Here is a 19209-nt window from a genome sequence, read left to right as displayed (position 1 = left end):
TAAAGAGAAAACCAAAGAAGACTGGGAGGCTTCATCAAGTATTAAAACTAAGTATCCTAGCAAAAAACAAAAAGGATCGTATATTCTTAGTTCTTGCTTTTTTGAAGAGCTATAATTCGTATATGAAAAATAACATACTTACTATTTCAGATGTCTGATTTCAACAAATACTGAACTTATCTTTAGCATAACTTCAATCCTTGGTGTATTATTTATTTCCTCTTTAACAGCAACAGAGATGCAAGATATTCCAAAGCTCTACTTTCAGTTTTCGTTAACCAGTCTTTTACATGTCCTGTTATTTGCTTCAGCATCTATGAAACAACTCCATCCTCCACAATAATAAAAACCCTTGAAACAATCCACATCTGCTTCCGAATACTGAACTTCAAATTTACTCACAAAAAACCCCTTCTTTACTTCGTATTTCAGAAACTATCATAGATTGAATATTCCAATCCCTTTACCATACCACAGAGCACTAAATGGTAAGAATTACATTACAGCAGCTCCTTAGATTATAACTGATAAGGTGAGCCTTTTACATTTATATTGGGTTCTGAGGAGCTGATGCCATACCAGTCTAATAATTAATAATTCATGGACCCAAATTACAGCCTTAGAAGGAAACAGCCACTTTGACTAGTTCTTTCATAATCTTCTGACTTATGTATGACAGCACAGAAGAGTTCTAGGAGAGGTTAAAAAAAAAAGATCCGAGACATAACACTTGAGTTTTAAAATTAGTACTGCCTTTGCGCCAGCTGGGACTGTGGTAGCATCATGGGAGTTCTGCCTCTTTGAGCACAGACAATTCAGAGAGAACAATATCACTTTAAATGAGCATTTGGCTAGTGAAGATGTCCAGGGAAAAGTAAAAGATGCAGGAGATTGCGGGAGCAGTCTCAGTTTGAGGGGGGCACTTTGGAGAAAAAGGTGGGGAGGATTTCACCCTGCTGTTCCTAAAAAGTGACCCTGAACAGGATTTCTGAGAATACATGTCAGGTTCAAATCTACCCTCCATCTCATTATCCCTCGTACCTGGAACAGCTCAGTAGGTGACAGTCACCAAGCACGTGCTGTGTGCCTATGTTTCCATGTTCATTCCCACAGAGCATTTGGTTACACACAGTAATTCACACACAACAGTTTCTTAACACATAGGTTACCAATAATTTTCAGGCTTAATGTTTTCAAAGACTAATTTTACTGAGGAATAATTTCCATATCATAAACTGCAGAGATCTAAAATGTGCACTTCATTCCATAGTTCTATCAAGATAAACAATATTTCATCATGCCAGAAGTTCCCTTATACTCCTTCATAGGCATATACATTTCTTGCATTATAGATTATGTTGCCTATTCTAGTGTTCTATTTAAGTGGAATCATGCAGTATGTGTTACTTTGTGTTTGACTTCTTTCACTCAACATGTTTTGAGATGCACTCATGTTGCTTTTTATTACTGAATAGGATTCCATCGAATACTTCCCACAAAAAAATAACTGTTATGACTGAATAGAACTAATAGTGTTTGTTACTGAATAATATTTTATTACTGAACAGTATTGCTGAATAGTATTTCATTCATTACTGAATAGTCTACAGCCATTTGCATACCGGTTCTTCTGTTGATAGACATCTAGGCTATTTCCAGTTTTTTGTGACTGTGAAGAAAGCTACTATGACAGTCTAATACAAGGCTCTTTCTAGATCTGTTTTTGTTTCCATTCCTCTTAGACAAACTCTACTGTATAGAAATGTAATTGCTAGGTTATACATTTCACTCTAACTTTTATGAAAATATCAAAACTATTTTCCAAAGTAATTACACCATTTCACATTCCCATCCATAATATATGAGAGCTCTGGTTACTCCACATCCTCACCAATATTTGTCAGTCTCCTTCATTTTAGCCATTTAGTGGGCATATAGTGGTATGTTATATGGTTTTAATTTTCATTTCTCTTACAGCTTATATTGACCTTTTTTGTTTCATGTACTTATTGGCTTAAGGATCAATCTTCAGTGATTGTTAATGCTTTGAGTTAATGGTAGATCAAAAAAATGGTTACCCACATAGGCATAAGCCTGAATGGTCTTTGAAGCAGTGCATGTACACAACACTATTTTCCCATTCAGCGAGGTCTAGTCCCTGTCCCTATGATCAGATATTGTTCCTGTTAGTATGGAAACCCTGAGCCCTACCTACTCACTCTCTAGTGGCCCTTCTACTCTGGTTTGAAGAAGTTACACTTATTGGTCTTTTTTTATTATTCTCATTATTAAAAAATAATAATAATAACTTCCTTTGTATATAAAGCAAAACTCTTTGCAAACCCATGTTAATTATTAGCATGCTTAAGCATTTCACTTTCATTGATGGATGTAAAACAGACTGGTGTTTCGCTGTCCATAGGAAATCCTAATCAAAACTTGAGTCTTGAGTCTTGCTTTTCTTATTCATAAAATGAAGTTAGCAGCTCTCTTTTAGGGTTGTTATGAGGATTAAAATAGACAATTGATAGGTGACAAATCTGGACCCATTGAAGGCAATGATGGTAAGGAGTGGTAGCAGCTGTGACTCCTATTGCTCAATCTAAAGGTGATTTCAGTTCACACTGGGAATTATTTTCTTTGAGTGACTTAGCCAGTTTATACTGATTCTTTCCTATCTTTCACTTCATCTCCTCAGGTAAATCATGACCATCTGTGAGCTTCAAGGATACTGCTGCTGCTGCTGCTGCTACTTAACAAGTATTTACAGTTTTTGTAAACCAAGGTTTATACAAAGATAATAATAGTAAAGAGGGTAACGCGATTTCAAATGTTCAATATTACTGCACTTTATGTAATCTCATAGAGTAAGGCAGACCCATACTTAAAATATTAATTGAACATGCTAATAAAAATACTTCTATAATAGACAGAAAGTAATGTAATCAATGGAAATCTATGAAAAGAAAACAAAAATGTACCAAGAGGAATGACTGATTAATGTCTGTCATACACTATTACCAGGTGGAAGGGGAGCCTTGCAAATTTGCGGAAAGATGATAGACATTATGGATTTATGTTCACTACTACCCCCGCAAAAAATTCACATGTTTAAGTTCTAACTCCCAGTATCTCAGAATGTGACATTGGGAAAGAGACTTCTTGCAGATATAATTAAGTTGTAGTTAAATAAAGATAATGTAATTAATGTGGGACTTAATCCATTATTACTGGGGTCCTTATAAAAGGGGAAACATGGAGACAGAGATATGTGCACAAGAATGTCAACATGAAAATGAAGACACAAGATCTATAAGCCAAGGATTTCAAAGAATACAAACCATACACAGAAGGTAGAAGAACGGCATAGCAGAAACTAAAATCATGGCCATCAGCAGGAACTAATCCTTCCAACTTGATCTAGGCTTTCTAGACTCGGGAATTTTGAAACAACAAATTTCTATGTTTTAAGACACCCACTTTGTAATACCTTGTTACAGCAGCCCTAGCAAACTAATACAATAGGGAGGCCAAGAGTACCCAAAAGAGAGGCAACAGAGAATCAACCTCATGTCTCCTAGGTCATGAAGGCTGTGCATTTATTTATAATCTGATGATAACAGACATATTTATAATCTGATGATAACAGACATAGTAAGTGGTAAACCAATGAAAAGTGCTTAATGACCAGGAGATGAGGGTGCAGAGAAGAGTTTCCAAAGGAGCTATTGGAGGTCATAAAGGTGAAAGAGGAGAAGCTAAGCATATATCAAATTGTCAAATCTCTCCCAAGGGACAGCTGATGATAGATTTTCTGAAGATAAATCTCCACATGGAAACAAAGCAACAACTGTTTTCACTTCCTTATTACTAACTTGTCCTTAGATAGTCAAATGGATTTGAGAAGGCTGAGAAACAGTCTGGTAGGATTTGATTCAGCACTCTGATTTGGGGTCACAGAGTGACATTTTTCTTAGCTGGGCATTACCAGCAGGGTGCAATCTGAGAAGATTCAGTTCTATTCTGGGCTCCATAAGAGCAGCCACAATGCCTCTAACATGTGGATTGAAACAAGATGAACAAAAACTCACCCCAACTGCTTAACGCTATAGTCTTTTCTTGGCCTGACAAACCTGAAAACCAGACTGAAAACCTCTAAGTGGCTGTACTCCCACTTTTCCACAACTGGGAGGTCATTAGAATCCTTACAGTAAGCTCTCATGGGTAACAAGCACAATCCAAAAGCTTGTTACTCAAGTTTTTACAATTAGAGGCAATCTTTGATTCTCAGACATCAGTTTATGGGTGAGGTAGTCCTAAATTCAAAATCCTTGCTGAGGTCATGCAAATGTCTAATACAATGTTTATGTAGCTAGTTATCTTTCTCAGTCTATTTTTGTATCCCAAATAAACATCCCATGTGCTCCATCCTTTATTCATCAGACCATATGGCAAAATGAGGCTCAGTTCACACTAATATCTTTTTTTTGGGGGGGGCCATGTTGGTAGAGTTTTCAGGTGTGGAGCAGGAACAGAAGTTAGGGAGCTGAGTTTATATGCGGTATTGGTCTCCTCTAGCTCTGACTTTTGACAGCAACTTTGCAGCCAATTTCAGGTAACACCAAAGTGTTTCCATTTTTCTTAGGGTTTGTCATGGCTTCATATACTGAATTTGAGAATGAGCCTCAGCCACGTAAGTCGGAGATAATGCAATTGTAACAATGGTCATACAAGGGGCTAGCACGGATTTAATCAGGAAGCAAGGGAGTTGAATGAGCTTATAATAAGCAAACACTAAATGACTCTAACACACCTTTATTATGCACTCTGTTTCACTTTTCTGCTTCAGTAATTTTGGATTGGAAGCTGTTTATTATTTCTGAAGATATGGCAAGTATCCAACCCCATAAACAAAAGCGCTCCTCAGATGCTAGCCATTTTATCATGTCAGCATGATGTCCACAGGCAGTGTGGCAGCAAAGGTCAATATTGAGCCCATTACAAACTAAAACTGGCCCCCATATTACTGTCCAGCTATTCAGAATCTGTAAGGAACATGTGTTATTAGGATTTTAAGCCAGATGATAACCATTATGAATTCTGCTTTGCATCTTTTATTTTGTAACCTAAAAAATGTACTTAAAGAACAATATTTCTGGAAGAAGGAAGTGCCTTTTCAGAGTTCACAGTATTTAAAAGGTATTATATTGAAAGCTTGGGTTTAGCGATTCTCTGAGCAAAATTTCCCAGCACCATAAATATCATTATTTGGAAACTAATGGGTTGATGAAGTGGGTTGATGAGGTCTCAGAGATATATCCAGCATCATTTTTTATAAAACGATTCTAATTTTACAAACATTTTCTTTTTAATGTCCAAAAGAGGTGAGTGGAAAATCCTCTAAATCCTATTTAGATTATTTATCAACCACAAACTGCGTGGAAAATATTTAACTTACATGTGACTCTGAAAGTAGAACCCATAAGCTCTTTGCCTGACCAACAATGATTTCAACAGGCAAATTCAAATAATTGGTTTTTACACTGATTCAGTTTATAAACAAATGGAACATTAATGTTATACCATGTGCTTTCTTATGCATACTTTAAGGTTTTTATTTAGGGTGCATTAATATTTGAAATTGCTTTGTGGCTATTTTGTTCTTTGATTACATTAAAACTTTGACTAGAGGCATATTTATGAAGTTTTCATTTTGATAAATTCATATTTATAGAAAAGTTCCAATAATAGTATGAAGAATTACTGTATGCTCAAGTTCCCCAAGACTGTCCAAATTTTAATATTATGCTACATTGTTCTTTCATTGCTGTTTTCTCTGTTGCTCTCTGCATAAACATATAGACACTTTCTTTTCTGAACCCACTGACAGTAAGTTGTAGAGATACATTCACTTCACTCTAAGTAATTTAGTACGTATGTCTTAAAAGCAAGGACACTCTCTTATGCAGCAATAATAAAACTATCAAAATCTGGAAATAAACATTTATAGAGTGCTGTTATCTAACCTAGTTACTCTAATTGTACCAATAATGTCCCTTGGAGCCAGAGCAAATCTCAGCTCATATACTCCATATATGAACATGTCTCTTTAGTCTCATTTAATCTGGAAGAATTTTTCAACTGTTTTTTTTCTTGGTTGTGTGCTTGAAATATTTGAATAGACTAGGCAATTATTTTATGGAATTGAGTTTGTCTGATGTTTCCTCATGATTAGATCTTCTTGTGATTTTTTTTTTTTGGTGTTCTCAGTGCAACAGAGCAAAAGGCACATGATGATGATGACTTATCCCATCTGACCATGATAACTTTGATCACTTGATTAAGGTGGTGACCATCAAATTTCTCCACTATAAAGTGTCTATTTTTACCTCTCCAGGCAATGGGGATATGTAAATGAAGACGATTCTCCCTTGGAATGCACAGTTGACCTTTAAACATGGGGGTTAGGTGTGCCAACCCATGTGCAGTCAAAAATCCATGTGTAACTTCTGACTCCCCAAAAACTTAATTGTTAATAGCCTACTGTTGACTGGAAATCTTACCAATAACAAACAATTAACATACATTTGTATGTTTTATGTATTATATCCTGTATTCTCACAATAAAGTAGGCTAGAGAAAATGTTTTTCAAATTGTCCCATATCTCCAGCAAATTTTTCAATATATTTATTAAAGAAATCCACATCCAATTGGACTTGGAGCAATTTAAACCTGTTGTTCAAGGATCAACTGTATATTTTAACAAGGGAAGGAGACAATGACAAAGGGAAAAAAGGAAAAAAAGAAAGAGAGAAAAGGAAGGGGACAGTGAAAGAAGGAGGGTAAGAATGAACAAAAAATAAAAGATAAATTCCTATAGTGCTATCAGAAAAACAGAATAAGGTTACTGGTTTAGAACAGGGACAGATAGGACAGGGGCAAGGTCTCTCTGAGGAAGTAAACATTCACTCCGGAGAAAAATAATGAGAGGGGCTCCAGCCACGTGAAGATATATCAAGGCGGAACAGTATTCTTGACTGAGAACAGGAAGCTACTGGACAGAAATAAGTTGCATGAGTTAAGATCAGATTGCTTAAGCAGGTTTCTGATCTATTGTGTTAAGACTACCTGGGCCATAGCATGGAATTTGGATTTATTCTGAGAGAAAGCCAAAGAATGAAATAACGTAGTTTCTGTTTGGGTATTGAATTGAGTGTAGCAAGCATATAGGAAGAGACCCCAGTATGGGCTCATTTGTTTACAACACTGGGTTCCAAATCACAGCTTTTCAGCCACAGAGAATAATACTGCATTGGCTGAAAGAAAAAACAGTTCTGATATACCTACCTTTAAAGCTATTTTGTATCAAGAACATTCAACTATGGACTAGATTAATCATGTATATGCAGTATATTATGCAACTATTATAACCTGGAAATTTTTAACCAAACATATCTACAACTAACCAGAAATATTTCCAGCATTTGACTCTATTTTAAATATGTTTTGCAAACAGAAATCCTTTAAAATTGTTTTCCAAAACATACATTGTTTAATTTCATGTATTTAAAAATTAGCTCTATTGACTAATTCAGAATAAAAGCCTTCCCCAAAATCATAATACCACACTTAAGTCTTTGCACGAAAACCAAATATAATGGCTCTTTAGGTATTATCTTAACCATGTTTTCAGAAAAGCTGACTGCATCCTTCTAGAACCTCATACCTGGCATGGTATAGTGCAATTTTAAAATCAATTCGGTTCACACTTTGTTCTTAGGAAGACCAGCTCTTTGTTTTCTGTCTTCTGATGATACATATACTTCAGGTATAATGGCTGGAACATAAGAAATAATAAAGAGTAATGGAAGTGTATCCCTTAAAACTAGTATCACAACTCTTGGAGGAAAAACAGCACAACAAAACAAGGAAAATCTCTGAAAACAAGTTTTTGGATAAGTGCTCAGAAGTAAAAATAAAAGTGAATTCCATCCATATATCTACTTCTTGGTTTATAATTAAATTCCTTATAGTCCATATATGAACTATATGAAACATTTTTTTTCAAATATCTTCATTATTATTCTTCCACTTATTTACCAAATGATAATTTAGCCAAATTTCTTAGTTAGTAAAAAATCCAGCCACTTAAAATGGAAGAGAGTATATTTATTTATTATTTTGGCATCATAGTCAAAATAACAAAAATCATGTTTCCTTTGATAAAAAACAAATTAACAGGAGCAGAAATACTCTATGCCAATTTTATTTTTAGATGTTCTTCCTTTTACTGTTAATAAAAATTTTCCCTAAGAATAATGGAAATAACTCATCAGATTAACATATTTTAAAAGTTGTTAGCAATCTGTCTGTAAAGATATTACTTCTACTGGCTAGCAAAACTACAGTCCTTGAATTACAGAAGCATTTTTAAGAGACATGTAACAAAAGAATGGATTGTGTTATAACTTAACTGAAATAAAGATGCAAAGCCAACAGATGAGAAGAAGGAAAGGGAGATATTCATAGAGTTTCTCCATAAATGACTACTATAAATTTTATCTTTCTCCTTTACTGATCACTAATAAAAAGGTAATCTTTAAGTTAAATGCTCAATTATAGTTATGTTTTATCTCAGATACTTATGGTAATTATCTCCTATCCTCAATGTAATTTTTAATTCACAATTTGTCTAACTATCCTATATATAGGGTTCAGTTATAACCTACTGCAAATAATTTTTGAAAGGGGTACGTAATATTTAGTGAGTAATTTGTTGAGGTATGTATACCTATTGTTTCTTAAGAGGAAAACAGGCCCTTAGTCATCATATTTTTAGCAAAAAGCTACAAAAAGAAACAGTTTTGCAATTTTCATACATCTCTTCAGAAATTTTCTAGATTCAAGCATGTGAAATGTTTAGTGTTCCACTTAAATTAACTTTTCCAGAAATTATTGCTAAGAACACAAACATATTTTCCAACAAATATTTTAAATGCAACATAAACGTACTTTACAAATGATGATTTAAACAAACTTCAAGAAACCAGACTATTATAGTAATCTGGCATATTGCTAGTTAGATGAAATGGCCCAAGATGGTAAAGCATTCTTTATTATCTGAAGTGCTTGTAGTAAAATAGGCCCACAGAAAAAGACTATGAATTGTACATCTCACTCCTACAAACTTACCACGTGGCCACTCATTGTACCGTACAAGGGTTGACAAGGGTTGAGTAGAGAGCAATGCAATTTTGAAGGGAGGAAAGGAAAATAATCCAGTCAAAATGAAAGCAGAGACTTAGTTATTCAAGCATTCATGCTTCCCTTCCAAGGACCATGCTAGGCAGTAAGATAAAAATATGAATAGTGTATAAGCCCTTCCTTGAAGAATTCATGATCTAATGATACAAAAATATGAACAAATATATTGTGACAGGACAATAAATAGTATGTGCAAGAGACAGAAATGTATGTAATCACAGTAATATGGAGGTGGGGTGATCACCTGTCTTTTGAACATTGCGGAAGATTTCTCCTAAGTGGTGGCTGAGCACACGGCATTTATTTATTCATTTACCAAATACTGATGGAGCACTGTTATGGGTTGAATTGTATCCCCTGAAAAGAGATCTGGAGTCCAGTTGATACCTACTCCGCAACTGGGTCTTTACACACGTAATCAAATTAAGATGAGGTTATTGTGGTAAGCTATAATCCAGTATGAGCAGTGTCCTTATAAAAAGAGAAAAATCTGGACATACACACAGACACAGAAGGAGTATTGCCAAGTAAAGACAGAGGCAGAGATTGAAGTTCTTGTCCCATAAGCTACAGGATACCTGGAGTTAACAGAAGCTGGAAGAGGCAAGGAAGAATCCTTCCCTAGGGGCCTCAGAGGGAGCAATGCCCATCAACACCTTGATTTTGGAATTCTAGTCCACAGAAATATGACCACGTAGATTTCTTTTTTTTTAAGTCACTCAGCATGTGGTCCTTTGTTACAGCAGCCCTAGGAAACTAAGGCAAGCATCAGCCATGGACAATACCCCAGGAAAGTTGCTCTGGAAGTGGTGCTGAGAAGGACAAAGAAATGCCCTGAAGGTGCCTACAGGTTGCTCTAGACAATATAATAATATGAACAAAACACAAAATTATGGGCTGGTATTATTTGTTGGGAGAGTTGTGTGTTGATATTAGTGTAGAAAAAGAGGTATGGTGAAGATGGAGATGGAGGCAAGGGCCCGATCATAAAAACCCTTCTAGTTCTTGGTAAAGAGTGTGGCATTCATCCTGTGACAATAGCGAGGTTGACGGTTTAAGCTAAGGAAATGAAAATACACTTTTACTTTCAATAGGTCACTCTGACAGCAGCAAGATAGTAGGCAATATGAGGGGGAGAGAGACCAGTTTGAAAGTGACATTAACAGACCAGGCAACAAATCAAATGAGAATCTGAGTGGAGGTAGTGGTAGTAACAGTGACTTTCAAACAGAATGATTTCAAACTTAGAGCAATGTAGAGAGGGCTATGTACAACTAATATTTTTTTTAAAAAGAACATTGTTTAAGGAAATGTGCTAGAAAAGAAGACAGAAAAACACTTAAAAATAGGTTAAAAAAAAGATTTAAAGAGGTCCTTCCATTTAGAAACCAAGGATAGAGATGACACACACACACACACCACAAAAATACACTGTATCATTCTTAGCGTAGAACCCAGAGAGCTGTCTATATGAGGGAGCTGACTGAAGTGCTGGACTAAGAGCATGGAAGATATGAGAGTTCTATTTTAATTTCAAAAAAGAAAAAGGGACTTCCACAAAGAGACTGATTCAGCTGTGCATTTGTAGTTAACTCTGACTTTTAATTGTTTTTGATAAAACCAAGACTTTCCAATCTATTGTGTTAAAAAATTATTAAAATAAGCATAATAAATATTTATCTCCTTGGTATTTTCTGACATTAAATCTAAACAGTAAGAAAATCCCCCCAATTTAATCCAATAGATGGATTCATGTGCTCTGAGTAATTATGTGACTTTGGAAGAGATAAGACGAGAACCTGAATGCAAACTTACCACTACTGGATTAGAGAAATTTAACTCAGGGTTCACAGTTCTCACCCCTCAGTTGCTCAGAATGGCTGGATATATATACGTTGGTCAGTACACCGGGACCTACTTATTTAGCCTTGCCTCATTCAATAATTTATTAATAATGAGGCTAACAATGATAGTGGCTAATGTTTACTGAGACCCTATCATGTGCCAGGCTCTAATGCTATAAACTCAATGCACTATCTTATTTGATCCACCAAATCAACTCTATAAAGCAGGCCCTAAAATTATTTCTCATTCTATTGAGAAAAACACACCTCAGGAAAGATAAACAACTTTTCCAAGTGGTGAATTAAAAATTTGAATGCATTTTTAATTTTAAAGTTAATAAAGTCCATCATAGGTGTCAAAGAGCTGTAACATATACATACATATATAAAAAGAGTATAGTGTTATAATTAAATCTATGAGCTGTTGACAAGATACTGGAGGATCAAAATTCATATTTAGCTCCACCTCTGCTGTGTAACATGGGACAATTTACCTCATCCAGACTCCAGTCTCTTCAGCCATGAAATGGAAAAAATAAATAGTATCTACTTAAAGAGCTGTGAGAGGATTAAAGCTGTTGATAGAGGAAAGCGTACACATACATCATGTAGAAGGGACTATTTAGCTGTTATCATTATCATTTTCATCAACATCATCATCACCAGCCTAACTGTACATGGTTACTTATTACTGTAGACATTTAAACAGAGGTTAGACAAATACGCAGAGGGGATATTATGAAAAAGATTCACATGCTGGATAGGTAATTGGATAACATTATCATTAGATTTCAAGTTAGGGTCTGTGATTATCTAAGTTTGGAAAATGCGACATAATGTATTTCCTTCTTGGACTTTCAAAATTAATGTCTAGTAATGGTTTCAATGGCTAATGAAGTTGTTTATCTTGCTTTTAACCCATAATTTATCAGCGCTCAGGTAGTCAGATGATGCTAACCTTTTTGGACTTTGACATTTGAATATAATTCTCGGCATAGGTGTTCTTTAACACACTTCACAGAAAGTGCTTAATCTGGAGGCAAAGAGAAACATTACTTATTTTGGTTCTAATCCATCAGTGACTTAAACTCAAAGAATAACCACTTAAATGCACAGAATAGAGATGCAAGATAAGCCTTTTAGAGACTAGGGAAACTTTCTTAGAAAGTGTTCCTGTTTTACTGATTATGATTTAGACTGAAAAATGCCTGGAGTGAGGAATCCAAACTCAGATGAACAAATCAACATAACAGAAAAAGTGTAAGAAAAGAAAGTTAATCCATAATCCATTGCCAATAAGATATATATTGTTTTTCTTTTTTATGAAAATAAAGTTTTGCAGAGGCGGTCTGGGTTTAACATACCTCTGGCTGAAATCACAGTTTTATATATATATATATATATATATATATATATATATATATATATATATATATACTATCTCCACAGGCAAATCAAAATTATCTTCTATGAGAGTGAATTAACTTTGTGCCCATGTGTACATTATCTTTGCCACAAGATTTAGGAAGAACAATAAACTTTCTTGATAGTTTGAAATTATATTTTTAAAATTTTACACAGCTGTAAAGACACAACTTGGTCTCAGAGCAAGCTCCCTTGCTAGGAAAAAAATGAAAGAAGTGACCAAATATACCAGACTATATGATGTTTTCTCAGTATTTCCAATGAGCTAAATGAATTTTTTTAAATATGCAGTATTTTATAGGGAGTACATAATTTCTTAAGTTACATAATCAAATAGCCCTATAGTGAAGCCCTTATTAAAGAACAGAGATGATATGCAAATCACTGACAAGTATTTATTTTAATGGGGCAAAATAATTCTCAGTTTTCAAATTTCTGTAGGTTAGGAATTCTAACCTACAGACTTAGAAAAGGCTTTTATATAGTCTGTGCCAGACAGTCTCCTAAGCACTTTTATATATTTATGTCATGGAATTCTTACATTTACCATGTAGTTCAGCATTATTAATCCCATATTACCAAAGAGAAAATTATAGCTCAGAGTTTAAATTATATTCCCAAGATCTCTAGTGAGTGAGAGCTCAGTAAGAGACCTGCATGGAGAAGGTCAAATTGATCTTCTGATTCCCAAGCCCAGTAGAGAAACAAACGATTATAAAGCAAATATTGGTGTATATCTCTCCCTGGGGGAGGAGGGGAGGAGGAGAAGAAGGCAAAGGTTTTAAAATTTTCACATAATTGGTACTCTGTGCACCAGGACACAACAGCCTGGAATTCAGAAGAGAGTAAATACATGTGATATACATATGGGAGCTGGTCAATTATAAATAAAATATTCCAGAAGTCAGGAAAGTACTAGCACTCTTGGAAGCTAGAATGAAACGTCTCATCTGCCCTTCTGTCTTTTAGGCATCCCATTTTGCAGATGGGGGCCACTTAATGCTAGAGAGAGAAAATTATTAAGAATAATGTAGAAAAGGATACAAATAGAAGAGAAATAAAAACCACAAAGCATGCATGATCAGCAAGTTAAATCTGGATCTACTTAATTTGGTAATAGTCAATGTAGTAAATGACTCAGGTAAATGGGCCATTTCACTGATGTCCACAGGTGTAAAGTGAGAATATTTATTTAGCCCACAGAAGTGATGTGCAGATAAACTAATTAAAGTTTGCAAACTGTTCTGAAAATACAGGGTGCTGTGAGAGTGGTAAGCATCGTTACTATTCAAATTAATACCAAATGTCACCTGTTCCACAGAGCTATATAAATGTAAAATAGACTCATTTGATTTTCTTCAACTATTTCCTGCCTCCAATCTTCAACATCTGATCCTTGGGCTCTTTAATATTTTATCCAAATGACTTAAAGAATCAAAGAGAGAAACAGGTACCTGAGACTGACAAACCCTGACACAAGCCTGAGTATCATCACCAGGGCTGAGCTACACTGGCAACACCCAAATTTCACATAAAAACTGAAGAGTTCTTTTGAACAAAATCTCATCCTATTTTCCCTAACTTGTGTAAAAACACCATGGACCGAGGAAAGGGAATGACTTTTTTGTTTCATATGATCAACATTCCTTTGGCAGCTTATGCTTTGAGACAGATAATAGATTTAATTAAATTCTCACCCAAACCCTATGATGCTGATACCCTTAAAACCTACAACTTTTTAAGCTCATAAGGAAACTGTACCTCAGAAAAGTTATCTATCATCCCTAAGTCATGTTGATGAATCAAGTGGTGACAAGAAATTCAAATCCTAGATGTCTTATTACAAAGACAAGATTTTAACAATAAATGATATTCCCCACCCCACTCCCGATATTTTATTTTATAAACATTCATCTCATTACCCTAACAAACAATTCACACTAACACAGCATTCAGGTAACAAAGTTGAAAGAGGCCCAGGATACTGTGGATGCAATATGCTCATTTTGGGGATTAGGAGACTGATGTCAACCACATTAATAAAACTAACTGGCCAAGCTACTATCAGAATTTAGTAGTGAAAGCAGGGAGAGAATATAGAACTTGTGACCTTATGACTTTTTCCCTCTACAATAAGCAGAGCTGCATGTTTCTGGGAGAATTTTACCCTTATTGGTAATTATCGGGATGGTAGAAGCCAAGCAAGCAAGACACAGAGAGAGGATGAGAGATGGAGGGACTGGAGAGAGAAAAGAAAAATAAGTAAGTGGGTTACATGATCTGATTATTAGACAAACTGCCTTAATCCTTTATGTTACTTTGGTTGTTATTCTATGATCGTACTTAAAGAATCAAATATCATACCCCTATTGTGTAAGAATTTGTGTTAGGCAATGAATGGCAAGTACAAGAAGCAGAAGCAATATGTCTGCTCTCACTTAACCTCAAGACAATGAAAAGAAAAATTAATGTATGGATGGTAATTGAAGACAGTGCTTTACATTTCAGTTTATGGAGCTGTGGCATAACCTTTCCATTCTTCTTATTCCAATAGTAAAAGGAGGGAGGTACTCTTACAAAACACTAATTTAAACAACAATTCAAATTCTCTGTTTATTTAAGATGATTCCAAGGGCAGACAAAGAAAAAAATAATGCCACTACCAAAATTATTTGTAATCCTTCCCTTCTCAAAAAGAAAAAGGAGCTGAGCCTCACATCTCAATTTCACATATGCTTTATCTGAATCTTACCTGTCTCATGCAAGACAAAAAAGAAAAGCTATTTTTCTGATGTACCATGAGGCAGCCAATGTGCCAATGAAATAAACAGAGCACCTAACACAATGTCTAACAAATAGGTTGCTTCCAAAACAGATTGAATGAAAAAATAAATGAGTGAGTATAGCAAAGACTGCTACCTGTCCACCAAGATTCATTTTTCCCTTTCTCCAGGGAACCAAGCTAGACGGTATTTTCCAGCTTTTGATGCATAGCCAAGAATGGCCATGTGACTGAAGTTTAACCAGTGTGAATGGAAATAAGGCCTGTCCTATAAAGCCTCTAACAAGCTGCTCCAAGTTCCTTCCCTCCCTCAGCTGACTGGCATAGCAACGCCCAGAATCATCCTGCAAAACACACGCTCAAGAGGCAGAACCCTCACCTGCCTGGACCCCTGAATAACTGTGTAGATCAGGTAACCATCCATGCCCCGACTCCTGGCCATGGAACTACCCTGGATTTTCATGAGGTTGAAAAATAAAATTCTATTTTATTGAGTCAATGAATGTTGGGCCCATTTGTGGCATCTACTTTTCTTATCCAAATTAGTGCAATGAGTAATCACAAATTCAAGCCCCAAATCACATGATGGTATCTAAATAATGAAAGAACAACTACTCCATTTCATACAAACAGCATGGAAAATCATTACATGACCACAACAGTTCATAGGTGTGCATCCTTCTACTACCCCATTCTTTTGGAAATGTAAACATTTGTTGTGGCATTCTGTTTGCTTATTAAAAATATTACAAAAACTTATACAATATAAATATTCTGGGCAGCTTCACTTTTACTGTCTTCTTAGCTGTAAGGGAGCTTTTCTTTCTTTAAGAAACTCAAATCTAAATTTAGTGTGTTAGTGTGCAAAGACGATGAAACCTGCCTGACCTTTCCTGTGAGGTATCACATCTCCAGAGAAGAAAGGTATAACAGTGCACGGGGACAACACGTCCCTTAAGGACGACTTAACAACCTGTGTGTGGGTGAAGGAGATAGAGTGAAAGAGTCTGCCTTGCAGGTACAACCAATCATTCTATTAATACTCTGTATAATGAAGCACAGTTCAAGAAGGCATTTATATTAAAGACAGTTTGCTATGCAAGCCATTTGCTTCCTATCAGAGAGTGGAGCTATCAGAAACACTAATAACACCTTTGTGTTTGAAAAAGAAAAAAAAGAAATCACTGGATATAATATCTGGAAATTGGAATGAGAAGAACTCTCAGTCATTTTCTTTTGTGTTAATACAGCTGGTGCCTTAACAGTTTCAGAACTGTACATTGATGAATAATGAAACAACGCCTGGTCAGCACACAGCCAATGTGAAAGGAGACATCAAACAGTGAAAATGGAAATAGTACGGTATATTACAAGTTAGCCATACAGGTTTTTTTTTTTAAACAAATGCCCTCTTTCACACAATTATATAGAAATTATGAACACATAAAAATTGACAGATAGGAATTCTCAGGTCAAACAGTGGCAATAGTAGACTGTGCTTAATTCACCTAAAACACCTACTTTATCTCAAAGACCTCCTGGTGATACATAAGTACTTAGACTTCAGAGCCCACTTCAAATATCACCACCTCTTTGAAGCCTTTCCTGACTTGCTCACAGCTACCCCTGCCAAAGAGGGGAAGGTAGTACTTTTTGTGTGCTCCCCAAACACTTGGTTCTTGCCATAAAATTCATTCTCACCATCATGATCACCTTCATCATCACCACCATCACCACCACCACTACTCACTAGGAACATCAAACGGGTAAACGTTCTGATTTTGGATTAGGAAACAAATTGTCAGAATTACTCTATATGGATTAAATAGTTCAACAGGAAGCATTAAGAATAGTGCAACATAGTAAATAGTTTTCTATCTGACTCCTGGATAACTGATGTCTTCAAATTTAGAGCGAATTCCACAACACAATCCCGGACTACATGACTTCATACAACAGTTAGCAGCTCTACTGTCACCCAGGAACAGAATAATAATTGTTTATCTCACGTCTTTTCATCTTTCATGAGTAGTCAAAAATAGCTTGCCTGTAAGGTGGGGCATCCTTTTATCCTTCAATAAATAGCCAAGTAAAAGAAGGCAGAAAACTGCACCAAATACGAAGCTGAAAGGGAACAGCAGAGGTTTTGTGGAACCAGCTGTTCTTTCTCTTATTTTTTTTCGATTGATGTATGTCAGGCTAGTAGGAAAGGGGTGAGTTGAACATCTGGACCAGAACCAAGGCGTTTAACATTTCCAAGCACTGCAAAGGCATGGAGATGATTTATGGTACTATTCTTAGGTTTTTATCATGCGTCCTCTCACTTTATGAAATGTAGACAGGCACATAAACCTGGTGACACTTCATGACATAAAAACAGTGATTGAAGGCTGATAAAGAAGAATCGTTTTAGTTTGGAGTCATGACATAAAAACAGTGATTGAAGGCTGATAAAGAAGAAAGCAAAGAAAAATCATTTTAGTTTGGAGATGTTCACAACAGTCAGGCCCCTGGGGAGATGAGCTGAATTTTGCTCTAGCCATGGTGACTTTCAGCAATTGGAGAAGCTTTGTGTTTAGGCAATCATTGTCCTCATCTCTCTTTAGAAAAAGCAGAACAGGATCTGTAACTTAACTGGTATACCTGTGTGGCCTTTTCCACTAGAGAAGCTGAGGCAGTCATATTGCTGAGTACTGAAAGGCTCTGAAGAGAATAAGGCCACGTAATATACTTTCTACCTGCAAAACAACCCATCTCCTTCAGTATTGGGGGAAATAAAAAGCAGAAAAAGGAAAAGAAGGGAGGGGGAAAAGGTGGGATGACTTGTGACATACTGAGGGAGACAGAGAAGCAGCATGGCATTTTGGCAAAGCCAAGGTTTGTTTATAAATCACTTGTCTAACAGCTATCCTCTGCAACACAAAATGATACCACAGAAAATATCTGTAGGTAGCAATTTCTATTTTGCAGAAAAGACATGCCATATATTTAGAAACACGAGAAACTGCTGTTATCAAGTTGTTGATTGATTTCAAACTTAATATGCAGTCTCATAAAGCCTCTTGACTAGAGAAGATTTGCACAAAGCCTTTTTAAGATATCACATTATATGTCTATTGTCAGATGGGACTTCTCCATTTTTAAAGTATACTATCACTCAATGTAACAATAATTAAATTACTGCATTTGCTAAAATAATTAATAGATTACAGCAAATGCTAAATTATGACAAAGTATAGGTCTAGCATTTTGGAAAAGCCATTAATTTTTTTTCTCATTTATTTCATCAATATTTTAACCAGAGACACTTGATTAGTATTACAGGGTGTGACAAATGTGCTCTTTCATTTTATAATTAGATAAAAATTTAAACATTCCTTTACATTTTTTGTATTTATGACATTTTTTGGCTTTCAAGACTTTCATTTCCTTATGGTCAATCACATTTAATGACTAACATGTAAATATTTGATTGCTTTTAATAATTATTTCTCATTAGAAATACAGCCTTGCTTTTTCAAATAAGTCTTGCCACTTCAGAATGGTCCGTCAGGAAAGTATGACATCTACTGTGCACACAAGGGACAAGAGAGCAACAGCTCTGGGAATTTGTAATTATATGTGACAATACAACAGACTCACAAGTACCTGCTCTGTCAAGAGTACTAGGTAATTACAGATCACCTGGAGCAATCCTATGAAAGAGGTAACATTTAATATAAACAGCATACATGATGTTAAGGGGAAAGAAAATCTTTCCTTTCTAAGGGTTAGAGTTAAGCCACATGAAGAAGCATGGAAGCAAAGTTCACTACAGAAGGATTTTAAGGAAGCTGGGTGATCTTCCCTGCACAGCCCCCCAGTACTATCTGAACGTCTGTCTGGAGGCCAGG

At 35.6% G+C, this 19209-nt stretch overlaps 1 protein-coding gene across 7 annotated transcripts in view; it reads right to left on the bottom strand.

Annotated features, from left to right (window-relative positions):
• Positions 1-19209, bottom strand: part of CNTN4 (contactin 4) — a 927209-nt gene that overhangs the window by 629493 nt on the left and 278507 nt on the right. Inside the window, exon 1 of one of the 7 annotated variants that reach the window (XM_073230948.1) lies at positions 7728-7823. The exons of the other annotated variants lie outside the window; for them this stretch is intronic. The gene's annotated coding sequence lies outside the window, so the exon portion shown is untranslated. Of the gene's footprint in view, positions 1-7727; positions 7824-19209 lie in introns of those variants that run through there. 7 annotated transcript variants of the gene reach the window in all.

Source organism: Manis javanica, chromosome 3, assembly GCF_040802235.1.
Source record: "Manis javanica isolate MJ-LG chromosome 3, MJ_LKY, whole genome shotgun sequence".
NCBI lineage: Eukaryota > Metazoa > Chordata > Mammalia > Pholidota > Manidae > Manis > Manis javanica.
This window is presented reverse-complemented; position numbering and strand designations above follow the sequence as displayed.